This window comes from Prionailurus bengalensis, chromosome B4 (genome assembly GCF_016509475.1).
Source record: "Prionailurus bengalensis isolate Pbe53 chromosome B4, Fcat_Pben_1.1_paternal_pri, whole genome shotgun sequence".
NCBI classification, from domain to species: Eukaryota; Metazoa; Chordata; class Mammalia; order Carnivora; family Felidae; genus Prionailurus; species Prionailurus bengalensis.
In genome coordinates, this window is record NC_057358.1 from 85495799 (window position 1) to 85519059 (window position 23261).

The 23261-nt window shown below is 39.4% G+C and overlaps 1 protein-coding gene across 1 annotated transcript in view; it reads left to right on the forward strand.

Annotated features, from left to right (window-relative positions):
* Positions 1–4405: 4405 nt before the first annotated feature.
* Positions 4406–23261, forward strand: part of SLC16A7 (solute carrier family 16 member 7) — a 193471-nt gene continuing 174615 nt past the window's right edge. The window contains exon 1 of the mRNA XM_043564748.1: positions 4406–4627. The gene's annotated coding sequence lies outside the window, so the exon portion shown is untranslated. The remainder of the gene's footprint in view (positions 4628–23261) is intronic.

Consider the following 23261-nt stretch of genomic DNA (forward strand, 5'->3'; position numbering starts at 1 on the left):
TGGCTGGCAGGTACACGTTTCTTTTCACTCAGGCTAAGGGGATTATTTGGACATTTGGCCTTTTGTCCTTAGTTAAAACCCATCTATTGTGTGTAGTTTACACACACACACACACACACACACACACACACACACACACACCTACTCTGGATTCACAGAGTCTTGCCATGAAAAAGCTGTTAAAAATCTATTGTGAGTTGTGAAATATCTATAGTTAGTCTTAACACGTTATGGCATTCTCTTACGCTCAATGTGGGTCTTTATTGGGTCTTTGGGTCTTTATTTCATTATGACTTATAGTCTTACTAAGTAACATTGTGTATTGGTCATAATAGGCTAGGCTATGTTCTTGTAACAAATAAAGCCTGAAATATTAGTGGCTTAACACAATAATGGTAACTTTCTCACCCAAAGACCAGTGCAAGTCTTTATCTTTTAGTGACTCTAGTTTACAGCTACTGTATCTAAAACATGAGACCGTTAGAGCAGGGAAAGACAAGAATGGAGGAGGCACACTGGCTCTTAACTCCCTTTGCCCAGAAATGATATATGCCATTTTCGTCCATACTCTATTAGTTAGAACTAGTCACATGGCCCCAATATAACTGTAAGAGAAACTGGGAAAAGTAGTGTCATGCAGATCATGGATATTGTGAACACTAACAGCCTCTAGAATATATCCGTTGCCTAAAGTCACACTATCATTTCTTTCCTCCAATTGTCAAACATTATTGATTACCTTCTAGCTGCAAGAATTTGTGCTGGATGCTGGAAGACTGCAGAGATGAATAAACCGTCCCTAACAGATTGGGGAGACAGAAAAGAAATTATAATACAGCCATACTGTGAAGCAGAAAGAAAATGCCCCAAATAGAGGCATATACCACGTTCTATGAAAACAAAAAAGAGGAAGATGGAATTAATTCTTATTGGAGGAATCCCTGAAATGCTAGATGATGACATATTTGCTGGACCCAAAGGGGGAAAAAAAAAGACTCAGACCAGTTTGAGATGGAAAAGAGAACATGGGGAATGCAACAAGTTAGCAAAATGTGCAAAGATATGGCATGTCTGAGGAATGAAGAACCTGAGAATATACAGCTGAGGGTAGACAACCTGGAATATGAGGCTGGGGGTAGACAGTGAAATATGTTTAGCTTTATTAGTTTATATGTTACTTATGTATTCACTAGTTTACTTATTTGTGGAAAATGGGTTGCTAGAATATTGAGTATATTGCTATTTGTTTCTTGCACTGTTATTTCCCCTTATGAATACAAATTAAGGCAAAAATTTTTACCAAAAACATTTCAAGTTCTGGTCATATGGTTTGCCTTTTCCCTACATTGTATTCTTTTCTCAACTTCTGAATATTAAGACTATAAGTCACAGGATAAACTGACTGGATTTATTCCTACCTAATTCTCCTTTGACATTACTTTTTTTTTTAAGTTTATTTATTTAGAGAGAGAGAGAGAGAGAGAAAGAGAGAGAGGGAATCACAAGCAGGCTCTGCACTGTCAGCACAGAGACCAATGCAGGGCTCCATCCCACGAACTGAGAGATTCCTGAGAGATTCCCATGAATCTGAGCCGAAATCAAGAGTCAGATGCTTAACTGACTGAGCCATCCAGGTGACTTGTCAGATTCCTTTCTAATCCAACCAGATATTTACATAGCATGCCTGGCCAGAGCAACAATGCAACTTAAGGATGAATCCCCAAATACTAACACTGGGGCAGTATGTAAATTGGATTGAGTTTTTAATGTTGGAAAAACAAGACTTAAAAAAAGAATTCTTGTTACAGTTATGATTAATGCTATGGGTAGTGACATTTAGGAGTTTGAAAACGAGTTAAATAGACCAAGAACACAGCGCGATAAAAACAAACAACAAAATGAGACAAAAAATAAAAAAAAATAAGGAAAATGGAGACTAGGGTCAAAATTCAGGAACTATATGGTCTTTCTTCTTCTTCTTCCTCTTCTTTGAAAGGAAATGAGTGATGAATGAGCAGGGAAAAGGTCAATAGCAAACACTCAAGAACATGACCTAGAGAGGTATGTCTTAGTGTTGCTTCTTTTCAAAACGTGCCATTATTTTTTGTAATAAAAATGAAGTGCTTACAGTCACTGTTAAACATCCCATCACTATAGAATGTACCTTATTATAAATGTCATTTTACACATTTTTGTTTTTATTTTATTTTTAATGTTTATTTTTGAGAGAGAGAAAGAGAGCCAGCGAGCACAGGGGAGGGGCAGAGAGAGAGGGAGACAGAATCCAAAGCAGGCTTCAGGCTGAGTTGCCAGCGCAGAGCCCGCTGCGGGCCTTGAACACGAGAGCAGTGAGTTCATGACCTGAGCTGAAGTTGAATGTTCAACCGACTGAGCCACCCAGTTGCCCCACTTTTAAAGAAAAACTAAAGTTCTTTCTAGAACTTTCTGCCTTCGTCTTGTAGTTTCTGACACCCCTTCCTCGGTAAAACTGTCATCCCAACTTTTTAAAGTTACTAATAATAAGGTACCATTAATTCATCTCATATTATCTACCAGCTATGTCACATATATCATCTCACCTAAATCTTATGACAGTAATACGAAGTTGACATTATTTCTATTTTGTAGCTGCACATACCAAGATTCAAGTTTTGCACAAGACTACAAACTAGCCGTGGCAGAAACAAAGCAATGTGAATTTAGCTAAATGACTTAACTTTGAAGGGGAGCAGAATATGCCACCCCCAAACAAGCCACTTTGGCATACTGATTATTTGCTTGAGAAACAGTTCAAGGACACTCTGACTCTGCTCTGTCCCCCTTGAGACAGGAAGTAAATCTTTCAGGTGAAGATACCCTCCCACTACCTGGAGGAAGAGAGCCATCTGTATCACCAGAGATAGGGAATTCAGGGCCAGAAAGGAACTATAAATAAACCTTGTCTACTTTGGTCACTTTTTGGAGTCTCCTATTTTATGGGCTCCTAGACATATGAAATTAAATTTGTTTTCCTCCTGTTAATCTGTCTTGTGTCAATGTAGTTATTAGGCCAGCCCAACAACATAAAAAGGAAGAAGGGAAGAGTTTTCCTCCCCTACACCTATTTCCAAATTTGTAAACTGTGAAAAATCTTAGTATTCATCCAATAGGTTTATTTAATTAATTGAGAACACCCATAAAACTGCGTAGGACAGTGCCTGACAATGATAAGGACTTAATAAATCAGTGTTGTTGTTGTTATTATTATTGCTGTTACTATTATTACCATTTGGATTCCTTGTCCCGTGGGCTTCAACGCTCCAGTTACTTCAACTAAGTTATCCTGGCTTCTTACAAATTATTTCAGTTCTAGAATAAACAAGAGAAGCTTCTAGGGAGTTATATTGATATTTAGGATTCACATCACTTTGTATGTTTCACTTTTCAGGAGCAGACACGTGTGTCCGTGGGGGAGGGGTCTGTCACATGGGCAGAAAAACTGCAATATGAATTCTCACATTCAAGCCCACATTTAGTCTTCTGTTCCTTTTCTTCCAAGCAGCCCTTCAACAGTAAAGGCACTTAAGGAACCCGATCTTTGGTGTGACTTACATGTTCATTTCCTCTTTTCAGCTTCCCCAAGAAACATGTTCTAGACAGTGGAGGGAAAAAAAATACAGAAAAGCAGGAGACACCACACCAATGGCTGCGGGAGTACCACTATCCCCAGCGCTACTCGTTGACAAATACGAAGCCCTACTTTGAAGCCTTAAAGCATTTGAGAAACAAAAAAATGGAAGGGACTGCTTGTAAGGGGCTTTCCTATTTCCAAGTTCTCCTCGTACTACTTTCGGCACTCCTCGTCCCCCGGTGTACATTTTATTTTTCCTTTAGAGTGTGCCGGTTGGTGAGCCTCAACTCCCGGCACCGCCATTCCTCCCTTCGCGGCAAAAAAAGACCTCGACGGCAAAACGGCCCTACCCTTTCGCGCCACACTCGCAACGAGAAGCTTGCAACCTCCCCGCACCGTGCCGGCTCCTCTCCGGCGCACACGCTTTCCTCTCACACCGATTTCACAACTCCCCGGGGGTTATCGAAACGGGGCAACGGGCACACCTGGCTGCTAGGTTCGCCGCCAAAGTACTTCGGGTAAAGCGTGTCACGACCGACCCGGAACAACAGTTCTCCCCACCTGATTTCTGACTTTTTTCCCTCCGGGCCCAAACTAAAATCCGAAGTGGCGCGCTCCGACCCCAGAGAAAGTGTCTACAGCGGCGACGGTCGCTCGGAGCATGCTCAGTCGGCCCGGAGTCACTGGGCGGGGTTCGCCCCCGCCCGCGGGCGGCCCGCTCGCCAAAAGCCCGGCGCGCTAGCCCCCGCCCTCCTTCTCCACCTCTCCCCTCCCCCCACCCACGCCGGGCGCGCGCTCCAGGGCACCCACGAGGGCGCCCGGCGGCCGCGCCTCCCCTCCGCCCCCCTCCTCCCCCGCCCCCGGCTGCGGCGGGCGAGGACAAGTCTAGGGCCGTAAATAAATAAATAATTCCATTCACCCGGTGACGGCGAGGCGAACCGGCTGCGGCGGGGGGGGTGGGGGCGGGCTGGGGATCGGAGAACTGCGGCGCCCACCCCGTGCCAGAGACCGGGTAAAGTAAGTACACCCCGGGAGGAAGGGAGGAGGCGGCGGCGGCGCTGGCCCAGAGGCGGGCGAGCGTGCCTCTGCCACGCCAGCTGCCAGCGGAGCCGCACGCGTGTGTAAAAATAATGGCCAGCCCCTGACAAACGCGCCGACGCAGAGCTGGCTAGCAAGCCCTTATATAGACAAAAACCCCCGAAGCGGCCGCGGGAGGAGAGCTCGCGTCAGTCAGACGCGCAGACAGCAGCGCGGCAGCTGCAGGGGCGCAGCCGGCGCGGGGTCGTGCGCGCGCGCGCGTCAGGGAGGTGGGCCCGGGGGGTCCCGGGCGGGGAGCGCCCGCGCGCCCGCGCGCCCGCGCGCCCGCCGGCTTATGGCCAGGAGGTGCCTGTGTCCCGAGCCGTTGCGCGGAGACTCTGCCGACGCTGTGCTTCTCCCCTTCTGCTCGGCCCACGAGTCTCCCAAGGCCGGTTCCCACCAGGCGCGTCCCCTGCCTGCTTGTCACCAGCATCTCGCCCCAGGCCCGCGAGCACCCTGGGGTGGCCTCGCCGCAACACCTGGGGACGAGTGGTGGTGAAAAGTGTGGGTAGGGGGCGTCTTTTCTTGTAGCAGACGATCGGGAGTCCGAGAGGCTGGGAGGGGACGGAATACCAGGGAGGGAGGTGTAGTTTTCTTTTTTGGTCCCCAGGTTGCATAGTGGGGCGGAGGCGTATGGAAAGATGTGTGCGGGAGAGGCCTGCGCTCGGGCAGAAGGGAGCATGACTGGACCCGGGCCGAGGAGGGCCTGCGCCGCCCGGTATCACGCTGGTTTCCTGCGCCGCTGCGCCGCTCTGGGGGCGCCAGGTCTGTGCAGGTAGTGCGGGAGGCTGGAGACGGCGGCTCGCGTGCGAAGTGCCTCCTCTGAGCAGATGTTACGTTGCTCGGCAGCTGCCCTCTGCGGCCCCTTTTCTCCTTTACTTCCGCGAGAGGGATTGCAGACTGCCTTGGCAAAGGCGGTCGTGACCAGGGCCACTTTCCCGGTAGGGCTGGCGAGGGGAGTTTGTGGTCTATTCCAGGGATATTAAAATTATGTGTGCGCGCGCGCGCGCGCGCGCGCACACACACACACACGCACACACACACACACACACACACACACACACACACACACACAGAGGAAATGAGCGGTTTCTCTACAAGTGACTCTACCATCCCTTCCTGGAGAAGTAGTACTCAGTGGGATGGGTTGAGTGAGGGCTGGCTGGTGTTAGTAGGAAAGCTAGTATTTCATGTCCTCCTGCCTTTCCTGGTCCAAGAAGATTCATAGTGGAGAAATGAAATAGCAGTCGTGAGGGTGATGTGAAAAAGACTGGGCAGGAGTAAACGGTGGGCGCTAGAAGCCCTTTCCTGGCACCCTGTACATTATGGTTAAACACAAACCGAGAGCTCAAGAGCAAACTTTCAAAAGACACGTTAGCTTGAAGGTGCTGTCATTGGAACCACAAATACTAAATGTGCAGTTTGGGGGAGTGTGGCTGAGAAATCAAAGTTGGGTGGTGGCTGCAGAGAGTAGACGAAGGTTGAACAAGGTGACCCTTATTTAGCCCTGGTGAAGCAATCTTAGCTTTGCTTTCTGCTTCTGAACACATTGCATTTAAAGCAATCTGAGCGAGTGGGAAACTGAATGATTCAGTGAAAGGGAAAGATTATTACTTTAATAAGCAACTCAGTGTGTTGTGTAACAACTCATAAAGTCAGAAACCGTTTTGGTTTTTTTTTCAAAATTCACATCAGCAGATTGCAATTACATACTGCTTCCCCCTGCCCCCCAGGGTGTGTTTTAATAATGGTAAGTGGGCTGAAATTTTAACACCTGTTTCCCAAAGTACATGTTCTTGAATCATCCTATAAATGCTCAGTTTATTTCTGGTTATGCATTTACTCCTATATAATATCCGGCTTGTATTTTCTGCCTAGAACCCTCCCAAAGAGAAGAAGGGCAATGTGACCTACAGAAATTTTCCTTATCCAGAGTCATATTCCTTGGTCATGAATCTGGAATGAAAGGAAATTCCCTGCATTTACTTTTACTTCTTATATTTATTCACTGAACATTTTTTTCGAGACATTCACATGGGAAAAGGTAATTACCTTCAGAGTTAGATGTACTTCAAGGTCAGTTTTGCATTTTCGTAAGGTTGAGTAATTATTTAACAATCTCCTCAGTTTTTCCTTATCCTTAAAATATGGTTGGTGGTGCCTACCCTGATGTGCTATTGTGAGGAATAAAGTGTGTGGAAAACACCTAAAATATAGACTAGCTAATTTTGAACCCCTGAAATCATTCTAGACACTGCACTGTGGTTACCAAGATGGGTGAGGGTGAAATTCTGCTCTCAAAAGATTCATGTCTGGTTATCCAGGCTAATCTTCCTCCAATACTTTTAGCTTTCTTTGTTTCATTCTTTTTTTAATATAAGTGTTTTTAATTTTTAAGTTTTTATTTAAATTCCAATTAATTAATATACAGTGTAATATTAGTTTCAGGTGTACAATATAGTGATTTAGCATTTCCATATAACACAGGTGCTTATCACAATATCCTATTAGCTTTCAATCAATTTCTTTCTCAGTGGAAGAGACATATATCCTAAATAACTTGAAAGAAATGTTTATAAGAACTGCTAAAAGGCAATTGGAGAAAGGCACCTTGCCTCAGAAACTGGTGTATTCAGCCCTATTCTTTTGCCTGTTGAGAGTGACCCTGTAAAAACAGGAAATGGTGATTTTCTTCTTGCTGTGAGGGGAAGACACTCTTTCCCTGGAAATTATCTTTGCCAATGAATTGATTTCCATTTTTTTAAAGAAGAGACTAAATTGCAGTTTATTATATGCTTTGATAGACTACCATTCACCTGCTCTGAAGAACTCAAGAGTATAGTAACTGTAACAACATCTCTGTAATGCTTACAATGTTCTAGGCACTGTGTTAGAACACTACTTTCTGTAGGTCTATTAATATCCATGTTTGCAGAAGAGGAGTTTAGGTACAAAGAGTTAACTTGCTCAATTTGCACAGCCAGAGGCCTAGATTTCTGGCAAAAGAGGGATGGGGGTAAGAGCGGGCATCTGTAGTCTGCTCTGTCTGGGTTTTGATCTTGGCTCTGCCATTTACTAGCTAGGGCAAGTTGCTAAACCTCTAAATCTCGGTTTCTTCATGTGTGAAAATTTCTCAAAATCTGTTTCTTCATGTATAAAAAGAGGATAATATTCAATTCCATATATTGGTTGTAAAAATTAAATGAGATAATACCTGTGAAATACTTAGCACTGTGCTGAGCACATGCATAATGGTAGCTAGTGTTAAGATTTTTTTTAAATGTTTTTTTATTTTTGAGAGAGAGAGAGACAGAGTGAGTGGGGAAGGGGGAAGGAGAGAGGGAGACACAGGATCTGAAGCAGGCTCCAGGCTCTGAACTGTCAGCACAGAGCCCGACACACGGGGCTTGAACCAACAAACTGGGGGATCATGACTTGAGCTGAAGTCAGATGCTTAACCGACTGAGCCACCCAGGCACCCTGCTAGTGTTAAGATTTAAATGTGTGGCATTAAGGCTGTTAGGTTGTTAGGAGGATCACCGGCTCATTCTTCTTAACAGATAATTTAGAAATGCTTGGAAATGCCTGTTTTCCCATTAGATGGCCTAACAGTGTTGGATTGCATCATAAACCGTTACATGGGCTCTCATTGTTTGAGAGGTCATCCAGGTTTGTCACAGGCTTTCTCAAAACTGGATCAAAGCGATTAGGAAATGTGTTGGGAAACAGCTGTACACCAAGTCTCAGTGAGAATCAGAACTTAAAAAAAAAGTTAAAGAAAAAACTTCATTTTCTCAGGTGTTCCCCTAAATGGTGAAGCCAGGGGCCTGGTCTGCCTACTTGGGAGATTCAGGAGTTTACAGTCATGATATGAGAGAATAGCCTAATGTGGACAATTGTCTAGAGAAAAAAAAAATAACATTTACCCCACATACATGGCAGTTAGTAAACAAGAAGGGGGTATGTGCATTTATGCATAAACTGTAATCATCAAGAACACTGGGAAAAAATTAAGCACAAGTTAAACAAATTGAACTTGACTATAATATAACTAGTCCACCCAGCACTGGAGTAATTGGTGCTTGGGTGCACCAGAGACGTGTTCAACATATTCATAAATATCAGTATTAACAAGTGATGCCAATATTTTTGAAAACATTTTTTCTGTCCTAATATCAAAACCTCTTGCAGATGTTCTTATTAATATTCATTGAAATCCCAAATGAGTTCATGAAAATCTTATAGGGCATTTGAGTGACAGCTATGAGACGCTGGTATAAAGATATTTTTTGTTAAAAGTTGTGTGCAATTAGGATAGCCATACAAAAGTGGGTATATTGAATGGTTCGATGATCTAAACAGGTAATGAATTTTTGGTAATATTTGGCATTAAAACAGCAATTTTTCAGTTAGAAATATTTAGTATGAATGGTGCACGCAAGAGAAATATTTGTTTAGAAAACAAAGATCTGGATAAAATGTTGGTATTTTTAGAAAGTGTTTTATGTCAAACACCGGCAGTTTCCCCACCTAGTAATACAATAGAATGTATGCGTGATAATCGCCTATAGCCCTAAACAGACACTGATTAGAGCTTATATGTAGGTGAATTGTAATTTATAAGAAGAAGCTGTCCTGCTAGATAATTTACTTGAAGACCACTTTCTTTAGGAAGTAGATTAGATATGAATCAACAGCAAAACTAAGAGGCATGAATTTACTTGAAGAGTTTCTAAGGAAGGAACTATATTAATGAGTTTCCCTTATTTTATTTTATTTTTTTCAACGTTTTTTATTTATTTTTGGGACAGAGAGAGACAGAGCATGAACGGGGGAGGGGCAGAGAGAGAGGGAGACACAGAATTGGAAACAGGCTCCAGGCTCCTAGCCATCAGCCCAGAGCCTGACGCGGGGCTCGAACTCACAGACCGCGAGATCGTGACCTGGCTGAAGTCGGACGCTTAACCGACCTGCGCCACCCAGGCGCCCCGAGTTTCCCTTATTTTAAATCTGAGTCTCCAAAATTTCAGAATCCAAAATTCTATCACTTCTTTTCAACTATGCAAAAGGTGTATTCAGTGATAAACAGTGTCATGTGACAGTGCTTCTCAACAGGTGGTACTGTTGGCATTTTGGCGGGGACCTCTTCTTTGTGTGGAAATGCCTCTTTCATTGCAGAACATTTAGTGTCTATGGCCCTGTTAGCTTACCCTCAGTCATGGTAATCACCAAGAATTCCCCTGATATTTAAATACGCCTCTTAGAAGAATCATACTAGATGTGGTTGAAAACTGTTGGCCAATATGATCAAATTGAGAATGTTTGAAGAAATGATCCTTGAGATTAGAGTATTTCCAAAAGCATCTTTTGTCTTTGCTTCAAAGGCTAGCTCACGTGAAAATACTTGGATTTGAAGGACTAAGTTCTTTCTTGTAAGATGTATTAAGCATAATTATTTAATAGTCATGTTATCCTAGGCTCCAGACTTTCGTTTGCTTTAACCTGTCATCAGCCTTGGGCAGTGTTGGCATCTGCTGCTTCTGAAACTCCTGTTTTGGCTTCCAGGTGCTCCTTGTTTTCTTACTTCTCTGACTGCTTGTTTGCAGCTCCTTCTTGGGCTCTCTTTTCACCTTGTGCTCTTTAAAGTATGTGTTCCTCAATTTCTGTGCCGAGTTTTCCTTTTGTGTATATTCTGTCATTTGACAAAGCTCATCCTCTCTTGGCTTCTGCCTTCTCGGTAGGAATAACTCCCACGACATTATCTTCAGCTTTGACCCTCACAAAAGCTTCAAGCCTACCTTTCCAAGTGCCTGCTGGACAGCTCCCCTTCACTTGCACTGCTAACCTCTTCAACAACACCCTCTGAGCTCTCTGTCTTCCTTCTTTCCTTTGTTCCCATTGCTTTAGTTGGTATTAGCATCCTAGTGTAGAAGATTTGAGACCTCTCTCCTCCTAGAAATGCATCTCCGAGTCAGTTGCTAACATCTGACAATTGTATATCCAAAATACTTCATTTCTCAGAAAATTCTCATTTCTGATGTTGCCACAGAGTTTGGGCACTTTTTACATGCTACCTAGAATCATGCCAGTCTCTTAGCGGCTCCTCTCACCTCTGGCTTCTCACTCTACCACTTAATTCTGTATGTTCCACCAGATAGTCTTCTTGAAATACACCTCTCTTACTGATACATTCCTAACACGATGGTGACTTCCATTTTCTGGGTCCAAGGACTAGCATTTCAGCCCCTGTAATTCCAAAAATTTTTCTGGGCTTATCTTCCACCACTATCATACTTGAGTCCAATTGAACTGTCCCCTCTGCCTCATTTTATTTCTGGCCACTTCCTTTGGCCATGTTATCCTTTCTTTTTAAAATGCTCTAACTTCCTGCTATTTCGTTTCTAGCTTTAACCTCACCTTCATAACTAAGTTTATGTTCAAATTTCTTCTGAAGCCTGTAGATAAGTAGAAGAAACTTTTACACAATTTTAGTAACATTGCATTTGTAATATGTCTTGTTTTAAACATTTTATTATAGTTGCATTTGTAGAAGTCTTTAGTTTCTCTATATAGTGCAGCTTTCTGGATGCCAGGTATAATTATCCATATTTACATATCTTTTAGCACTTTGGTGCAAGAAATTTAGAGGACATGTTTCCATTTTTATGTACTGTTTCTTCAGCATCTTTCATAAACCACCATCTATTGTTTATTTTAAGTATACATACTGAGGGAGTCTATTCTTTTTAAGGCATTTCCAATTGTAACAGAGTTGTTTTTGCTTCTACCTAGAGTCCTTACTCAGCTTTCTGAGTCTACACAAAATAAAACCCTTTTGGGTTGATTGACACCCTGTACATAGGTGGTGACAACTTATGTCTTATATTTTCTCTATCAATTTCACATATTCAGTCTTCCTTTTTTTTCAAATGTTTATTTATTTTGAGAGAGAGAGAGAGAGGCAGAGAGAGGGAGACAGGATCCAAAGCAGGCTCCACGCTGACAGCAGAGAGTCCGATGTGGGGCTTGAACTCATGGACCGTGAGATCATGACCTGAGCTGAAGTTGGATGCTCAACCAACTGAGCCACCCAGGCACCCCTCACATGCTCAGTCTTTCTACCTGTTGTTTTTGTAACCTGGTTAAGGCTGCTATGCTTTTGGAGCCATTCAGGTTTAGAAAGTCTAGATAGTGTCAGTGGTTACCTCAAATCCACCTTGGGAACCAGTATAAGTTGTGCCTGTGATATTTCAGAGGTATAAGCAAGCAATGACCCAGGTCAAGTTAGTCTTGCTAAGTAAGCTAAATTAAGCTTTGTTTATATGAGTCCAACTGATTTTGTCCACCCAGGAATTCTCAAGGCTGGTCTCTGTTTTTTATTTTAGTAAGACTGTTTAAGTGCCGCCTATGTGTCTGATTTTTTATATACGGTATTTCTAATTCTCATTATTACCATGTAAGATAGATTGTATTCATTTATAGATGAAGTGAATAAAGACTCAGCAAGATGAGGCTGCCCATTAGGGAACTGCAAGAATCAATGCTTTAGTAAATGTTTCAATGCAGGTGAGATGCTAATGGCAACTAAATCTTGCTCCCATATCTTAAATCATTTCAAATCAGTAAATAATTAGCATTGCTATATGAAGTACTCTCCAGAGATAGCTGAATATATGTGTAAGACATCATTCCTGACACCCTGAGGAGATTATAATTTCAGAGACCTTCTTGATGTGCGTACTGGTTATGGGTATAATCCAGAGTAGAATTGTCAAACGGTAGAGAGCAGTGATAGTCTGCAGCAGAAGTTGACAAACTATAACCCTGGGACCATATCTAACCTACTGCTGTTTTTGGTAAGTGAAGTTTTCGTGGAATACAGCTACAGTCATTTGTTTCTACATTTTCAGTGGCCGATTAATTTCCTGCTGCTGGATAGAGTTGAGTAGTTGTGACTAAGCCTGTGAAACCTAAAATATTTACCATCTGGCACTTCAGAGAAAAAATATTTGTTGATCCCTGCTCTAGGATTTCTGAAGAGGGGGACTTTACTGTGTGATGGAGGAATCAGAAAAGGCTTAAATGAAAGAAGTGGACATGTTTTGGAGCTGAGAGGATAGTCTTTCAGTGAAATGAGGAGCTGGTCAATGTAAGTGCCACAGAACTCAAAAGCAAAACCAAACACATGGATAAATATAAAAATCTGCTTAATAAGGATCATAATACTGTATATAGTTCATGTAATATTATAACCATTTGTCTGTGAGTGTACCTTTTGTAAGTAGAACAGTGGTTCCTAAACTTGAAGGTGTTGCAGGATTTTTTACCATAATACCCGGGATTTGTTGTCTGGCCACTTCAAAGAAGGAAGAGGTGGACACAAAATGAGTGGTAGGCAAAAGTTTATTGGAATATAAGATTAGAAAGGAAGAGTAGTAGGAAAGCTGTCTTTACTGAGAGGGGACATTTGAAAGTGAATGCCCAAGGACCATGGGTAAGGTTCTGGTCAGCCCTCCCCCTTCCCCCCACCCCCTTCCTTCTCAGGTTCTACCCTTCCTTATTGGCTTGAGAGCTCTAGGTGCTGGGTTGTCCATTCCTGATTGGTTCGTTTCCATTGTATGAGAGGTGGGCTGTGGCCACACTTAGGTCTTTTGTCCAATTCCAGAGGGGAAACCTGAGGGGGAGTAGGTGGGGTCTGTTACATTCTTACAGGAACCTTATGCCTGAGGGGGCTTGCTGTAGTCAGAAGCTCCCAGCATTGTTCCAAAATAGGGGTTTTTCTGCACCCAGGGACCTCAGGCCCTAATCGTATCATCTCTGCCTACTGAATCCTGTCTTCTATCATAAAGGGACATTTGAACCAATTGGTGAATTACTTCAGGATAAGATTTTGGTTTTACTCAGTAATCTGTGATACTAAAGTATAGCCCATGTGGAAAATCACTGAGTCAGAATACTCATTCACTTGATAAAATTGATTATTTCCTGTAGAAGGACAGAGAAATTTTTTTCTCACAAGTTATCCAAACTTTCAAAAAGTACATGTGTGTGTGCTGGACATGTGTTAACTAGTTTTGCTAATCACTAGTTTAGTAAAAAATAAACAACAAAAACTAGATATTGAGAACACAACTAAGTGGCAGCACTGTGTCAAGAGCATTTCATACCTTATCTCATTAAAAACTTACAATAGCCCACTGAGGACTAAGGTGGATGTTGTTATACCCATTCTAGGGAAGAGAATACTAAAGATGAGATAGAACAGATTCTTGGTTTAAGGCTGTAATACTAGTAAATAGATGACCATTGTTCAATATGACCAAGAAATTGACTTTTTTAAAAGGAAACTTTTGGAGCTGGGACATAGATAGGAATGGACTTCAATACATTTAAAAAAAAAATGAATCTGCCGATTTGTTCTATTGTATGACTGAATTCCTTTTTGTTAAAAGCATTGTGCTGTGTTTTTATAAAACTTGAGTCTTTCACTACTAATTTTTCTGCAGATTTTTATTGAAAATACCAGTGTTTTATTGACCCAGAACTTTCTATGTCCTGTTTCTTTTTGTCTCTGTCACTTTCTGTCTATAATCCCTTCTCTCTTTTCTTTACCTGTTAATGCTTAGTTGTTTATAATGTCTTCTTTTTTCCCCCTCCATTTTCCTGTAGTATCCCTTCCTAACTTTCATAAAAGTCCCACTTACTTATGGCATGGTGTCTTCACTGAAGCAATCAAGTGCTTCAATGCATTTTCCTAAAGCAATGGCTTTTTTTAAAGGAAAAACAAAGAATCAATGCAACTTAATACAAGTTTTTTTCCCCCCTGAACTTAGAAAGCAAGAGATACTGCAGAAATATTTGCATATCACTAATGGATATGACAAAATAATAAGTAGATAGGAAAAGGTGAATGATTCAGAAGAAGCTGCAGGGAGTGTATGAAAATGTAAATTCATCCCTCTTGGGCCACATTAGCATCTCTGTGGAGAGTAATCTGGCCACTTGAGCCATGGAGAAGAACATTAATTACATACATTAATGGCCTGCTACAGGATTCACAGATAACAGTTCTAAAACTCACCTAAAATTATTTCCTTTTTTATCATTAATTGCCAAGTAATAAATGCTGTTAATTAAAAAAAAAAAGCTGCTTCATTGAGGAGACATGCAAATTTTTATTGTTATTTTTTTTTATCAATAACAGACTTGTTACTCTATCTCAGTAAGGTACCTGGCTGGGCCCATTATCTACATTTGTTTTCAAATGTTCAATAAAAGGGGGAAGAGACACTTCTGTAGACTTATCACCAATTAAAATTAAAATCTTATTTTGAATGCTTAGAAACTTAATTATTGTTCATTGGGATATTTCACTGCTTATGATAAAAATTATTATGCATATTGGGTCTATAACTTTCACTTAAGAATGAATGTTCCCTCAAACATCTTTAGTCTATTAGCTATTTAAATTATTTCACATTTTATTAGTCCTCTTACTTTACTAGCTTTTGTCTTGTAGCAATAATACTTAACGCCTCCTCAGCTATACGTTCAGATATTGAGTTGTGGTCTGTAATAAAATCTAAATTTAAAAATGTGACTTTTAAAGTATTCTCTTGTGTCCTAAGGATTTTCAAAAAGATTTGCTCACTCAGATTTTTGGTATTGGAAAAGGGGAAAGAGAAGACAAATAGCATAGTTGGTGCAGGTTATGTGCCAAAGAGAAGGTGCAGGATTACCTCACGGAATCCTGAAAGTCATTATGTGAAAGCCTCAACAGCACTGTAACATGGGTCCTCCCATTCTCACTAATTTAGGATCCAAATGAAGCATCTCATGTCTCAGGCGTGTTAGATAACAAAGCTCTATTTTCAAAATCCACATTTATCCTGTTCCATGTAGTCTTCCCAGGCAGAGTGGAATCTTCCCTCATGGAACACACATTTTCTAGAAAAGGAAAATATGGGGAAGATAAAAGAAAAATATTTAGGGTTCTGTCCTTTTAAATTATGCTAATTAAAAAATGTATTTTTAAATACCAAAATCACACGTTTAGGTCGTTCTCAAAAAATAAAAGACAAAAGGACAAGAAAAATGTTGACAAAATTTTATTTTGCCCCTCTTCCACATTCTCTTAGTCTGTTCAAGCTGTTGTAACAAATGCTGCAGACTGGGTAGCTTATAAACAACAGAAATTTATTTCTCACAGTTTTGGAAGCTGCTGGTCTCAGATCCGGGTGCCAGTGTGGTGGGGTGAGGGCCTTCTTCCTCCAGGTTGTAGACTTCTCCTTGTATCCTCACATGGTGGGAGGGATTCAGGAACTCTTTGGGGTCTCCTTTACAAGAGCATTAATGCCATTCATGAGGGCTCCACCCTCATGACCTAAGCCCCTGACAAAGGCCCCATCTCCTAATATCATCACCTTGGGCATTAGGTTATCAACATATGAGTTCAGGAGGGCCCCAAACGTTCAGACCATAACACACATACATGATCCTTCTTTTAAAAAATGTCAACTCTGAACTGTGTATGTTGCGACTGATGTTAGCACCAAGAAATTAGGTAGGCATGGTTAACACTATTGAATTAGGACTGTGTTTAAATAACTGGGATTTGAATATTGTTTTCCTTTTTTTCTGAGTGCTTGATTATGCTTTATTAATAAACAGGTGCATTGATCTCCATTTATATCTTAATAAGAAACTATTCACATCTAAAATCCCCAAATCTTAGTAATAATTGGTTCATTAAACTACCAGAATCTCATCATCATTTGAATTCAGTGTAAGAGTCCATCTTAAACCCATTTCTGAGGGATTTAGGAAAACCTTCATTATATGCAATTCAGCTCGTAACTATAGCATGAAAGGTCAAGTACATTAAGCTGTAGTACCTAGAAGATGGTGCTATAATGAAATTCCAGTATAAAGATTAAAAATGTGTTTTTTTGTAGTAAAACAATTTCAGAATACATGATTGAGATACTACGTGCTGCAAAATGTGAGGCAGTTGAGTTGAACATTGTCTTGTTTACCAGTTTTATTGTGTCTAATGGTCATTCAATGTGAGTGGGATTTTTCATTATAGATGACAAGAGAATATAATTTATACATTGTAATTATAATATCCCTTCTTAATTCCAAAAAGATATCCAATCAAGGAGGTATGGGAAAATTATCAAGTATTATTAACACTTACTGAACAGTATTTTATAGGAGAGAGTTGATGGGTAAAATAAGAAATGCTCCATTGTTAATTGAACATTTTTATGGACAGATTAAGAGCATAGTCCATCTATATTTAGATAATCTATAGTAATTAAATTTGGTAGTTTACCAAAACCCAGAGTCTAAGGACAATGATTCAAACAAAGAGTGGTTATACAAAGCAGATATTCCTGTATGCATGGGTCTTGCACAAAAGTAGAACTAGAGGTTCAAATTGATCTATTTGGATTATTAATCCTGAATTAAAATATCCCCATATAGTCTGTTGGGGTGAGAAAAGTTTCTATGTGGACTCTTTTGGCTCCTGGAAAGGGCCATCTTTTGTAATCAGATCATTAATGATTTAAAAAGAAATAATTCTAATGTGCTGTCCATGTTACTAAAAAGTGTCAGAATAATACAAGCTAATCAAAGTGCCATGGTTCTTTAACATTATTTCATTAGACAGTCAAGTTCGTTTTAAAAACTAGGCATTCTTTGTCTGTACAGCCAGCTCCTTCCTACATTCCTGGGAAGTCTCTCAGATTCCTAGAAATCTGAAAATAGAAATACACATAATCACATAATTTATCAATTTTTCGGTATAATTTCTGTCTTAAATATGCCAGTGATCACTAATAAAAAACTTTCTTTTCCTTTGCTTGACATTGACTTTTACCTTTTTTTTTTCCTTTATAATCTGTTATATGAGAAATTACCTGATAGGGTTGAAAACAAGTATATGGAGAAAAGCGTGTGTACCAAGATTGGCGAACATTCAGATGCTCAATTTGCTGCCTCTGTGAAACTACCACACTGTGTGTGTAGCCACACAATTGCTCCAGTAATAATACTAGCAAAGTTATCAGTCACTCATATCTTTGGTGACTATTCCTGTTCTTGGATTGCCATGGATGGTGTTGCCATTGCTCCAGAAATCTGCCTTTGGCCTGTTGCTGAAAGTGTTCTAAGCAACGTAAAGACATTTGTGTGGCTGACAGTTGGGTTTTCTGGCCTTTACCTTGCTCATAAGATGTGGATTTATCCTGTGAACTCTAAAGTGCCAGAGTCTAAAATGATGAACCTGTTGAAGCTTGCTTGTTGCCTCATCTTGGACCATGACTTGATTCTGTTGGATGTTGGCATTGACTTTGGCCAGGACCTAGTGACTGTTCCCTGAAATGCCCTTCAGTTTTACTGGAAGGCAAAACTACAAATAATAGTCATAAGAATCTAACAGTTGCCAGAAGTCAAACTGAGAAAGAAAAGTGTAATGGACAGGCAACAGCATGATGCCTATAGAACTGGCTTTTAGCTTTACTACCCCAGGCCTGTGACCTTTAAGTATAAATACATAGAATAGGGATTTCATTGTTTAGTATCTTAACTGTCATATAACAGAAGAGTTGGAGGTGCTTATTAAAATATTCTGCAAAGATAGGAAGCATCCTGATAATACCTAAAATATCATTTTATGGGAATTCTCTCTTTTGCTTCTAGCCAAAGTATTTTATCATTTAGTTTAAACAAAACTAAAAAAAAATAGGTACCAACAACAAAAATCATTTGTCATGCAATTGAAATATTCTAGGTAGGCCACTAAAACTTTCTAAATTTGTGCTTAAAATCTCTATAAGGAAGTTCATAGGTTTTCCTGAATTTATTTTCAATATTGATGGATATTTTAGTTTCTTTTTTCTAATTAAAAAAAAAAAGCAAGTTTATTTATTTTGAGATAGAGAAAAAGAGAGAGAGCCTGAGAGTGAGTGGGAGAGGGGCAGAGAGGGAGAGAGAGAATCCCAAGCAAGCTTTGTGCTGCCAGCACAACACCCCATGGGGAGCTCAATCCCAGGATCCATGGGGTCATGACCTGGGCCAAAATCAAGAGTCAGATGCCCAATTGATTGAGCCATCCAGGCACCCCAGGTGTTTTAGTTTTTTTAATGAAAAAAATATTGAGTTATTTATTTTTCACAAATGCAAAAAAGAAATATTCTGAGTTGATTTTAAGTTACCTGGTTAGGGTTTTATTGTGTAAAAATAACTCCGTTATCTTCTCAAGACTTTGCTTGATTCTATTTCTTAGTTATTCAGTTGTCTTAAATCGATTGTTTGTAAGAGTGAAAAATAAAGAATATTCAGTAGAACGAGCAGGGGGAACTGAGTCACTGTTATTCTGGAAAAAAATTTATCCGTGGATATATAGGAATTACAGCATTTCAAGAATAAGCCCGTTATATGATACATGTTTTTTATTTACACAGTTCCCCTAACATTCATTATTTAAAAGGGAACTGAAACTCATCTCTTCTATTATACTTAATAGTATATTTGCTAGCATCATTCCCCAGTTAGAAGTCATATTCTGTCTGAGAATTTACTTAACATGAGTGACATTTTATAGATTTTAATTTTACATGTTTTGGCACAAATACATTCTTTGGAGAGGTGGCTGGCTAATTTTATTAAATAATCTAGATTTTTTAAGCATTATTGTTAGGCCCATTTCACCATGAAGTATGGAATCAGAAAAATTAATCTACATATATTAAGTGCTCTATTCTGTCAGTCTTTAGTCATGTGATTAGTCATGTGAATGTATTACTTAAATTAGTACACATTAATAAGGGCTTCATAAAGGCAAAATGGTTTTTTATTAAATATATGCACCCTTCTCATCCATCATCATTACTATGCTTATAAAGTTCTGCTTGGCTTTGGACAAGCACTAGCCTCTAGTCTAAGTTCAAAATTTTCCAAGCTTATTTGATTACAGAGGTGATTTTGAATAGAATTTCATAGCTTTGGAATTTAATGGAACACCATTTAGGAAGCATTGCCTTGAGACAAGAGCTCTGTGTTTAAGACAAAATAGAATTTGGAAGTATTTATAAAGCCCTGCATGTGTCTGAAGAGTAACTAAATTTTGGATTTCATTGTCACAGTTTTAAACATGTGACATATTCTCAGGTGTCTTACAAAGCATGACCAATCAGGTAGCTACTATCTCTGTTTTCATAAGAAAATGACAAACATCAAGGTCATATGGGTTAGTAAAATTTTAATATTGATATGGCAAACAACAATAAGAAGCAGAATGATAAATGGAATTGTTGAGGTGGGGAATCCATTGTTGAGACCTGGGGTCTGTCCTAGTAGACTCAAAATCCTTTAATCTAACTCATGAACTAAATGAACAATTCCCATGTGAGAATACTATGGTTATCTTGTTTGTTATTCATAGAATCACTCTGCCTTTTCAAATCTTGGGATTTTAATCATTAGAAAAAGCATTTACTATATTGACATCTGGTTCTCCTTGTGTATGTATGATGTGTATTGCCACATCATACATACAGGCAATCTAAATTTTGAATTCCTTAGCTTGTAAAAGCTTTAGTTACTGAAATATAGCTGTATTTTACCATAGTTGACTGACCAAATTTTGTGCAATCCTGAAGGGTTTTTGTTTTGTTTCGTTTTACGACACAGGAGGCAAAGACATCTAGTGTGTGTTGCAGGAATACTAAGAAAAAAATTTAAACCATTGCTTGTTATCTGTATATAGTGTTGTATTGTAGCTTGTAGCCATATCAATGAAGTGCTTAATTATCAACACCATTTATATGATTACCTGCTCAATAGACTTTACCAATGTCCTTAAACACATAACTCAACATCTCTAAATCATTTTTCTTACCACATTCTGAAGTTTTCTGCCATACACATCACATTCAAACATTTATTAAAACACATGGCTAACCAACATAAATTGTTATATTATAGATTTAAAAGTATGACTGCTTAGTATTTTTTACTCATTATCTTTACATATACTGTCATTCCATTCTATCTAGTGTGACTGAGACCAGTGAACCTAAAAATATTGTTGTACTCAATAATGGGGCTAAAAGATGAGTAAAAGTCACCTGCCTTCAAGAAGCACAAGAGCAAGTTTCCTGAATTTTGACTAATGTTTGCCAGTCTACTAAAATAGTGCACTAGACTTTTCCTTCCATACTTCCCATACCCTTTAAGGTAATGAAAATTAAGACGATGCAAAGCTAATCCTTTCAAAGTAGAACATTCCCTTCCAGGTCCAAAATGCATGACAATTAGCAGTCTTCCTTGCTCAACACACACTTTGATAGTACATGATTTTCCCTTCTTACTAGTGGTTCTGGTTATAACGTACACAAAGGTATTCAGGTCAAGAAATTCCAAAGAGAAATGGTTGTTCCTTTTGATCACTGCTACCACCATCCCCTCTTCCTTCCCACAACTCACTTTTTTCTTGATTTTGTGGGAATCACCTATCTGTACTGAAATTTTGGTGCAATAAATGGTATCTTTGATAGTAGCATAATGTTTTGCTTGGAAACTGGCTACACTTTCTACGTAGAATTCTATGCTGATATGATTTTGTGATTTTTCTATTCCTCTATTTTCCCATTTACAGTACCTGACATTTCCATGGATCCATCTTATTTCTCAACCACACTGAAAATTCTATAGGTTAGATGTATCTAAAATGAGCATTTAAACTTTTTGAGTGAGCTCTCACTTTAACATCAAGATTTTACCCCATATTTTCTGTTGAAGTGGACATTTACCTGATTTACAGGGTATTTACCCTTTTAATCATTAGAAAAAGCATTTACTGTATTGACATCTGGTTCTCCTCGTGTATGTATGATGTGTATTGCCACATCATTTTATAGGATTTAAAGGATTGAAACATCATTTTATAGGATTTAAAGGATTTAAATGATTTATAGGATTTAAACAAAGGAAAATTTAAGTTCTAGATTTGCATTGAAGACTTTACTTGAATTTAAGTATCATGGATTTTACACAAAATCTATATAAATTGAATCGTGCACTCAAAGAAACTTAGAAGTTGTTTAGCCCAATATTTCAACCAGTGTATTAATATTACTTGCTGAATCCATGAAAAGTGATTACCCAGCTTCAATTAAAAGGTTTGCAGGCATACAGTGAACTCACCATCTTACAAGCAGCTCATAGATGTCTTAGCCAGCCAGCTTCATTTGTTGGTAAGTTCAGCCATAGAGAAAAAGTCCCTATGAATTGTGTTCCTGACATTTTTCTTAATCTATGAATTGGCAACATAGAAGAGCAGGCAGAGAGAAGAATGGCATATATGCTCAAAACAAGCAATTATAATAATGCTATCACAATGACTTAGATTTATTTAGTGCCTACTGTCTCAGACACTGTCCTAAATATAAATACTTCATGTGTTATCTTGTTTAATTCATACACATAAGATAGGTACAATTATTACTTTTTTTTTTTTTTAACAGAAAGCACAAAGGCACTGAGACATTAAGTGATTCAGCCAAGTTCACAGTTAGTAAATAGTGGAGATAATGTTTGGGACTAGACACTCCAGATTCCACATTTTAATACTTAGATCATATTCTTAGCATCCGAACTGTTCAAGGCCCTAGAGAGACAGAGGGGGCTGGCAGCTGCCTAACAACATATGAGTTCTGCAGTTGAATTCTGTGTTGACACTGTTTTTGTTTTTTTCTCCTCTTTTCCTTAAGCTGTGCTGAGTGGATTTTGATTTTTTTGCAACCATAGATCCCTGCCTTTGAAAAAGGTTTGATTAATCATGTTATTCTAAGTTCTGACTGCACAAAGAACTCTGAGTGTTACAGATTCATTGTTGAGATTCTAGATGCAAAGCAAAACATACCAACTTGGAAATTATCTACCAATTCATGTAAAAACCTTTTCCTCTGAGGATGTCCAAGTTATTATTGAATTTATATGTTTATGAAAAATCGCATATGGAGATATCACACTATGGTTTGCATTAGAATTAATACTGAGGAGGCAGGCATCAACCAAGTGGTTACAAATGGGTTTTAAAATGCAGTTTTTGCCATGGGGTGCTGTAGAAGTCATCACATTTCTCGGCATTTTCATTAGCCTGGAAAGTCAATGACTAAGTTTCTTCTCATCAGTTCCTATTCTTGGTTTTGCAAAAAGAATGACATTTGTACTCACAGCTCTGTGACAACAGGATAGAATTAGGGTTGTGTGTCTCCTTTGGAAGGAACAGAACATAGGAAATTGGCAGGAGAAAATGAATAAGAGTCTGTGTAGCAGAGGAGGAGGTAGGAGGCATGTACTTGTGAGGAAGAGAAGTCAAGCATACAATCAGAATATACCTCAAAAGGGAACCATATGGGACTGTTAATCAGAAATATAAAATTATGCACAAAAATTCATCCCCTCCAAATCTTATGGCCTTTTGTCTGCTTTCCTTAGTTGTGCAAAGTTGGCCTACTGATTAGTTGTGCAAAGTTGGCCTACCAGCTAGCTCAAACCTAAT